This window comes from Suricata suricatta, chromosome 8 (assembly GCF_006229205.1).
Source record: "Suricata suricatta isolate VVHF042 chromosome 8, meerkat_22Aug2017_6uvM2_HiC, whole genome shotgun sequence".
NCBI classification, from domain to species: Eukaryota; Metazoa; Chordata; class Mammalia; order Carnivora; family Herpestidae; genus Suricata; species Suricata suricatta.
In genome coordinates this window covers 99725815-99733598 of record NC_043707.1, presented here as the reverse complement: position 1 = coordinate 99733598, position 7784 = coordinate 99725815, and the positions used below count along the sequence as shown (strand labels likewise).

The following is a 7784-nucleotide window of genomic DNA, read 5'->3' as shown; positions in this document are numbered from 1 at the left end:
CACACAGACAAGTTGGAAAGTAAGAACTAATATTCTCTATCAACAGGCAACATTCTCATCAATGTATAAAATCCCATGGAAACTACCTCCCCCCAAAAAAACCCTCCTAGAACTAATAAATGATGAGTTTATCAAGGTTGCAGGATACAAAGTTAATACAGAAAAATCCATCATATTTATATATACTAGCAATAAACCATTAGAATATTTTTTTATAGTTTGCCCATTCTCTTTTCCCCATCTTTCAATGCCCCCATAATGGTGCACATGAGCATCCTGGCAGACGCTCTCAAGAGCATTAACAATGCTGACAGCAGAGGCAAACACCAGGTCCTTATTAAGTCAGGCTCCAAAGTTCTAGTCCGGTTTCTAACTGTGATGGTGGAGCATGGTTACATTGGCGAATCTGAAATCACTGATGATCACAGAGGTGGGAAAATTGTTGTGAACCTCACAGGCAGGTTAAACAAGTGTGGAGTGATCAGCCTCAGATTTGACATACAACTTAAAGAAGACAAATGGCAGAATAATCTGCTCCCGGGTCACCAGTTTGGTTTCATTGTACTGACAACCTCAGCTGGCAGCATGGACCATGAAGAAGCAAGATGAAAACACACCAGAGGGGGAAAAAAATTCTGGGATTTTTTTTTTCCAGGAATGGAATACATACATGCAAATAAAATGCCTCAATGGACAAAAATTAAAAAATTAAAAAAATTAAAGTACCATTTATAATAGCACTTAAAAAGATATAGTTAGGGGGCACCTCGGTAACTCAGTCCATTAAGCGTCCGACTTCGGCTCAGGCCATGATCTTGTGGTTCGTGAGTTTGAGCCCCGGCGTCAGGCTCTGTGCTGATAGCTCAGAGCCTGGAGCCTGCTTTGGATTCTGTGTGTGTGTCTCTCTCTGCCCATGACAGCTCTATCTCTCTCTCCTTCAAAAATAAATAAACATTAAAAAAAATTTTAAATATAGTTAAATATAAATCTAACAAATAAATGCAAAATATAAATGCTGAAAGCTATAAAACTCTGATTAAAGAAATTAAAGTAGATCTAAATAAACAGAGGTATATTATATTCATCATTTGAAAGACTAAGTATTAAAGATGTCATTTCTCCCCAAATTAATCTATAAATTCAGCACAACTTCAATCAAAATCCCAGCAGGAGTTTTTTCGTTTGTTTGTTTGTTTGTTTGTTTTTTAATAGAAAGCAATAAGCTAGTTTGAAAACTTATTTGGAAAGCCAAAGGAATTAGAATGGCCAAAACAACTATGAAAAAGAAAAAGATGGAGGACTCACTACCTTATTTTAAAACTCACTATAAAGCTACAATAATCAAGATAGTGTGGTAATAGCAAAAGGAAATTCACATAGATTAATGGAACAGAATATTCCATATTCTAGGGAACCCACATGTGGCAAAGAGATTTTGTCAACAGCACAAAACAATTCAGTGGAGACAGGATAATCTTTCAGCAAACAGTCCTGGAGCAGCTGCACATATAGATACAAAAAAACGAACTTCAGCCCATACTTCACTCACTGTGCAAAAATTAACTCAAAAAGATCAAAATGCAAAGCTGCGACTTCTAGAAGAAAATAGAGAAGAAAATCTTTGTGGCTTCAGATTAGGTAAAGAGTAATTAGATATGATTGTGCCAAAAGCACAATCCATAAAGGAAAAAAAATACGTTAAGTTGGACTTGATAAAAAGTTAAAGTTTTTGCTCTGCAAAAGCCACTGACTATTATGAGAGTGAAAGGACAAGCCACAAACAGGGAGAAAATATTTGCAAATCGTATGTCCAACTAACGACTTGCATTCAGAATATCTGAAGAACTCTTACAACTTAATTAAAAGAGAACAATCAAAGTTTTTAAATGGGCAAAGGATCTGAACAGATTCCTCACCAAGAAAATATGCAAAATAAGTTCCTAAAAAAGATGTTCATCATCATTAGTCGTTGGGGAATGCAAACTATAAACACACTGCAATACCATTACACATCTATTAGATGGTTAAAATTTTTAATTTAAAAATAAAATTAAAAAATATCAACTGCTGGCAAGGATGTGAAGCAAGTGGAACTCGCATAAATTGCTGGTAGAAATACAGAAAGGCAAAGCCGCTTTGGCAAAGGGCTTGATATTCTCTTACAAAGTTAAACATAATACTTACCATACGACCCATACAAGCCAGCAACCTCCTTCCCAGTATGAAATGAAAATCTAGGTTTACATAAAAACCTGCACACGAAGATTTTTTAATAACATTATCTGTAATCCTCAAAAGTAGAAAACCAAATGTTTCTCAACTGCAGAATGGATAAACCATGGTAAATGCACAGAAAGAATACTATTCAGCAATAACATAAAGTTGATTAGTGATATACATAATGACATGGATGAATCAGATGCATCATGCTGAGTAAAAGAAGCCAGACTCTGGGTGCGGGGGGTGGCTCAGTGGCACCTGGGGTGACCCTTGATTTCAGCTCAGGTCATGATCCATACTCATGGCTCATGAGTTCGAGCCCCACGTCAGGCTCTGGACTGACAGAAGCCCTACTTGGGATTCTTTTTCTCTCCCTCACTCTCTCTCAAAATGAATAAATGAACCTTAAAAAAAAAAAAAGAAGAAGAAGAAGAAGAAGCTAGACTCAAAAAACTACATCCTGTATGATCCCATTGATGTAACATTCTGGAAAAGGCTAAATTATAGAGAAAAGATCAATGATTGCCAGGAATTAAGGATTAGAAAAGATCTGACTACAAGAAATGAGGCAATTTAGGGGAGGAAGGGCCATGATAGAACAGTTCTGTCTCTTGATTGTGGCAGTGTTTACACAACTCCATGCATTTATCAAAACCCGTAGATCTGTACACTCTGAATTTTGAGTCAATTTGGGTTATTCCTAAAAGTAGAGTCTCTTCTAAGTGACGCCTCACGTTAATCAGTCTCCCTAGAAACAGAAACTGATAACTGGCTTGGGAAGGCAGGCTTCTCCCTCTCTCCTCTCCTTGCTCTTCTCCTGTGTTTTCTCTTACACGAATGATCACATGACCAAGCTGGCATCCCAGGGGTTAGCCGAGGCTCCTTCTCTCCCTCCACCCACATCTAGACCTCAGGGCCTAGGATGCCTACCTCCGTGTACTTCCTGTAAGCGCTCCTGCTCTCCAGCTCCACACTGTGGCCTCATCATCTCTAGTCTGAATCACTGGACCAGCTTCCCATCTGGGTGTCCTGCCTGGCCTCTCCAGTCCATCTTCCTCCTGGCAGCCAGCGTGGTCTTTCTAGATTACTTATCCCACCATGTTGCTCTCCTAGCTGAAAGCCTTCTGAGTGCCCTCAGCTCTTTGGAGGCAGGAATTTTTTTTTATGTGCTGGTGTCCTGGTGGCCATGCACACTCAGTGGATCATGGTTGTATAGATGCATAAGTTAATAATAAGTTAATAAGTGAATTAAGGAGTTACTAAAGGATGTGAAGACCCTCCAGAAACTCATGCAGAGAGATCAGAGATAGTAGCCTCCATCTTGAACAATACTGATTGAGCACCTACCATGCCCAGGAGCTGTTCTAAGGAGCCAGAGATTCATGGAGTTTCCAACTGGTTGTGGACACAAAGTATGCAACTAATCATACAAATCCATGCACATACATGAATCATACCAATGAACAAAGATCCTGAAGGTCCCATGTGATGAGAGGCTGTGAAGTAGGCAGAAGGGTCAGGGGCCTGATGAAGTCTAAAGGTCACAGAAGGCTTCCCTGAGGAGGCGATGATTCAAATGGAATCTTGGAGGACACACAAAGTCGCTGGTCTCAGAGCTGAGGAATGGCTTCCAGCAGATGGCCGAGCATGTGCAAAAGGCCCGGAGAGGAGAGGAACAAAGATCCCTTCCAGGCAGCAAAAGAAGGGCAGTGTGAATAGAAGCCAGTGAGTGAGGGGAGGGGAGGCCCCGGATGAGGCTGGGGAAGGGAAAGTGCTGGATCCAAAGTTAATGAAGAATTTTAGGCTGGAGTCTGACATGATCAGATCTGTTCTGAAAATACCATTTTGCCTGTTGTGTGGAAAGTGGAATGAGAAAGAGGCAAGTGCGGATCCTGTCAGAATCATCAGGCCAAGTCCCAGAGAGCAGTGATGGGGAGCCTGACTCAGGTGGCCAGGGTTGGTGGGCATGGACCCAAGTGGCCCAATGCAGGTTTATTTAGGAAGTAAACTGGACAGTCCTGGGTGATGGAAGGGAAGGAGAGGTCGAGCATCAGGAAGTTGCAATTTTCAACTTCAGAACTTCCCCCCGGTGGCCCAAGGCATCCCTCATCCTTAATGGTGGCTTCTGGAAGCAAAGTTGCGGTAATTACCAGGCCACTAAGTCACACCCCTTCCTCACTCTCATTACTAGGCAACTGCTCTCCCATAAAAACTTTACTTGGCTTTCAGCACATCATTGTATTTGTCAGGAAACAGAACCAGACAATATAGTAAGTAGCCTCTTAAGTCGTCTCCCTGCTTTCATTCTTACGGGCCACCTCCTCTCCACAGTCTACTTTCCACAGAACAGACAGATTGAATTTTGAAAAAACATAAGTAGGCCCAAGTTACTCCTTTTCTGAGAACTTTCCAAGGGTTGCCTCTGACTGAGAGTAAAAGCGAAGCCCTTATTGTAGCCTACAAGGCCTGACACAAATCAGTCCCCTCCTACGTCTGTGACCGCACCTCCCCCCTCCCTCCACCGGCTGTACCTGCCACTCTGCCCTCTTCAATATCCCTTGAACTTCTCAAGCATGCTCTGGTATTAGGGTCTTGCTTTCCGGGACTCTCCCCATATTCTGTCTCTTACACCATTCAGGCCTCTAGCTAAACATCACTTTACCAGGAAGGTCTTCCCTGAGCACCCCGCCTAAAATGGCACCCCACTCTACTTACTACCTACCTGCTTTATCTACCACATGACGTTGCTTTATATTCATCTCCCCCAACTACAGCCTTAGTCTGCCTACTCTGAGCTACTTGCTATCCCTGTGAAAACGTGTTAAATATTTGCTGACAAAGAAAATAAGCCAGCTCCATCTTATTATTTAATTAAGAAGATCTAAAAGGGTAATATGGTCTTCTGTTCTAATAATAACAATAATTGTTATTATTATCATAGTTGATAGCAACCACAAAAACATTAAAATTTTTGAAATAAGAATGATGGACTTCAGTATTCCAGGCCAATCTGTAAGGCTGACTCCAGATCCCAGTGTCCTTTTATAGAGCCCAAAAGATACAAAGCCTTTTCTTACTGTTCTCACATGACCTCTTCAGTGAGAACGAGGCGGGGCGAACTGACCACTCATTATCTGGTGATGGACACAGCTGTCCTCTCATAACTGTCGAGCTTTGTGGAAAACCCTGGTGACTTATTCATGTTTTAAAACACGAATAAATAAAAGTCCACTAAAACAGATTTATCTTTTCGTTCATAAACAGTACTTCTTTCCAAAGTTGGGAAGTTTTCCATTGGACTTGTACATTGAAATAAGCAATCTTTTTTGTAAAAGTTGATTCAACTAAATAAGTCTTAAGCTTGAGAACTATTTGGAGACAATGTATTCTAATGTTGCATATGCAGGAGGAGAAGGAGCGAAGCCTGACAGAGCACCCGGTTCTGGTTCCGTCTCAAACAAGACAAGGAGTAAAGTCCAGCTTCAAGAAAACCACAGGCTGAAATTTGCGAAGGAAAAAGAGCAAGCTGTTTCTAAGGTTTTGCTTTAACAATACATACTCCTCTGACATATTCTTGGGGATTGTTTCTTCAAGATAAAATATTCTTGGGGGGGAGGGGAGGGGAGTACAGCTCCCAAGAAAATTAAGAGCCTGGCTTTGAAGTCAGATCTCCCTGCATCTGAATCCTATCTCTATTAGCTGTGTGTCCTTGGGCAGATCACATCACCTCTTGCCTCAGGCTCCTCTCTTGGAAAACGGAGGTAAACAACACGACCCTGGCAGATAAATGGCTATTAAAGATAATGTGGATAGAGTGTGGAACCTGGGGTCCGGCACCCAGCAGGTGCTTAATAAATGGTAACAGTTAAACTCACTCTATAAGCATCTATCTACAGAAGCCCACTAAGCCACCAGCACTTTTAAATATAAGATACTAAAACAACTGATTTTAAAAGAACATTTTAGAAAATACAGTGGGAAAAAAATCCCATCAGTACTACGGGTAGTCTCTCCACCCCACCCCCCACACAAATGAGAAGTGGTGTGGACTGCAGACAGCTCTCCCCTAACAACTTTGAAATAGTGACCTCTGCTGGTCAGTGGAAAACCCGAGCTTTCCAGCCAACTCTTTCACGATTGAGCAAGGGTTGAGTCAGCCAGGCTTGGTCCCTGTCCCTGGAACAAAAACCAGGTGTTGCATTACAAGGGACAGAAATCGTCACAAGGGTTACCACGATGTAATTGGGATGTTAACAAAATTAAAGGCCGGCCTTTCCATTTGCTCATCTGCCCAGAAGATTCTTTTTTTCAAACCCCGTGGTCTCCTATTTTTAAAATGTCATAATTGCATGCAAATGTTACAGCTGAAAAACAACGCAAGGAGCATTAAAAATCAATCTTCCATGTAAGCCTCAGATTTTCCAGCATGAAGATCCAAAAGCAGAAGTGGTGACAAATGTGTAGAAAACAGAGTGAAAAAGTCAGAATGCATCATTAAGAATATTACAACAAAAGGAGGGAAAAAAATCTTTGGGAATGAATACATGTCTGATTCAGCTGGGGTAAACAGTCAACTACAAAGACGGCTTTAAAGAATCCTGCAAACTTCTTACAGATATGACCCAGAAAGCCAATTAGGAAGCCGCCATGTCCCTCTGTTCAGTCAGAAATACACTTGATGGAAGAACCTACTTAAGCGTCTGTTGGCTGGAACATTTAGACACGAAACACATTCCTACTGCTTAAGGTGTGAAATAAAACAGAGGTTGAGGGATGCCTGGGTGGCTCAGTCGGTTAAGCATCCGGCTTCGGCTCAGGTCAGATCTCACGGTTCGTGGGTTCGAGCCCCGCGTCGGGCTCTGTGCTGACAGCTAGCTCAGAGCCTGGAGCCTGTTTCAGATTCTGTATCTCCCTCTCTCTCTGACCCTCCCCTGCTCCAGCTGTCTCTCTCCGTCTCTCAAAAATAAATAAAAAGCATTAAAAAATTAAAAAAAAAAAAAACAGAGGTTGAAAACTGGCAGCCATAGGGCCGTATGATTGGGTTCGGCGCTTGCTCTTCTTTTTTAATTAATTCGTTTCCAACGCTTTAAAAATGAAGATTTCACATCAAAATTTGAATTTCTGCCTTCTTGTAAGCAACAAATGGAGAGATCTAGTCCTCTCAGGCCAACATTCTCTCACAGGGACAACCACCTAGAGCCAAGCAGCCGCAATCCTCCCTCCAGATGGGGCGCGTGCTCTCCGGTTTGCTGTTTCCGCTTCCGGTCCGCCTCGCTCATCACATCACCTGCTTAGCTTTTGCAAGAGCTTCAGTCTGACGCCCTGGATTTCTAAAAGCCCAAAGGCACTGACGATGAACCCAGTTCAATTCAAACAAGTATCAACTACATGCCAGGTAATTAATATAGACACTGGGGTTATAAAAGATAAGACACCATCCCTGAACCCCAGCAACTCACGGATTTCAGTTTCCAGTGAGAGCTAGTAAATTGGAAATTATGATACATTTCCACATGTGCACTAAAAAAGGCATAGGAGTGTTAAAGACTAATGTGATTAAATTC

General features: G+C 41.8%; 1 pseudogene; it reads left to right on the top strand.

Annotated features, from left to right (window-relative positions):
* The first annotated feature begins 258 nt into the window (after nt 1-258).
* LOC115299502 lies at nt 259-609 on the top strand (annotated as a pseudogene).
* Nucleotides 610-7784: the final 7175 nt, after the last annotated feature.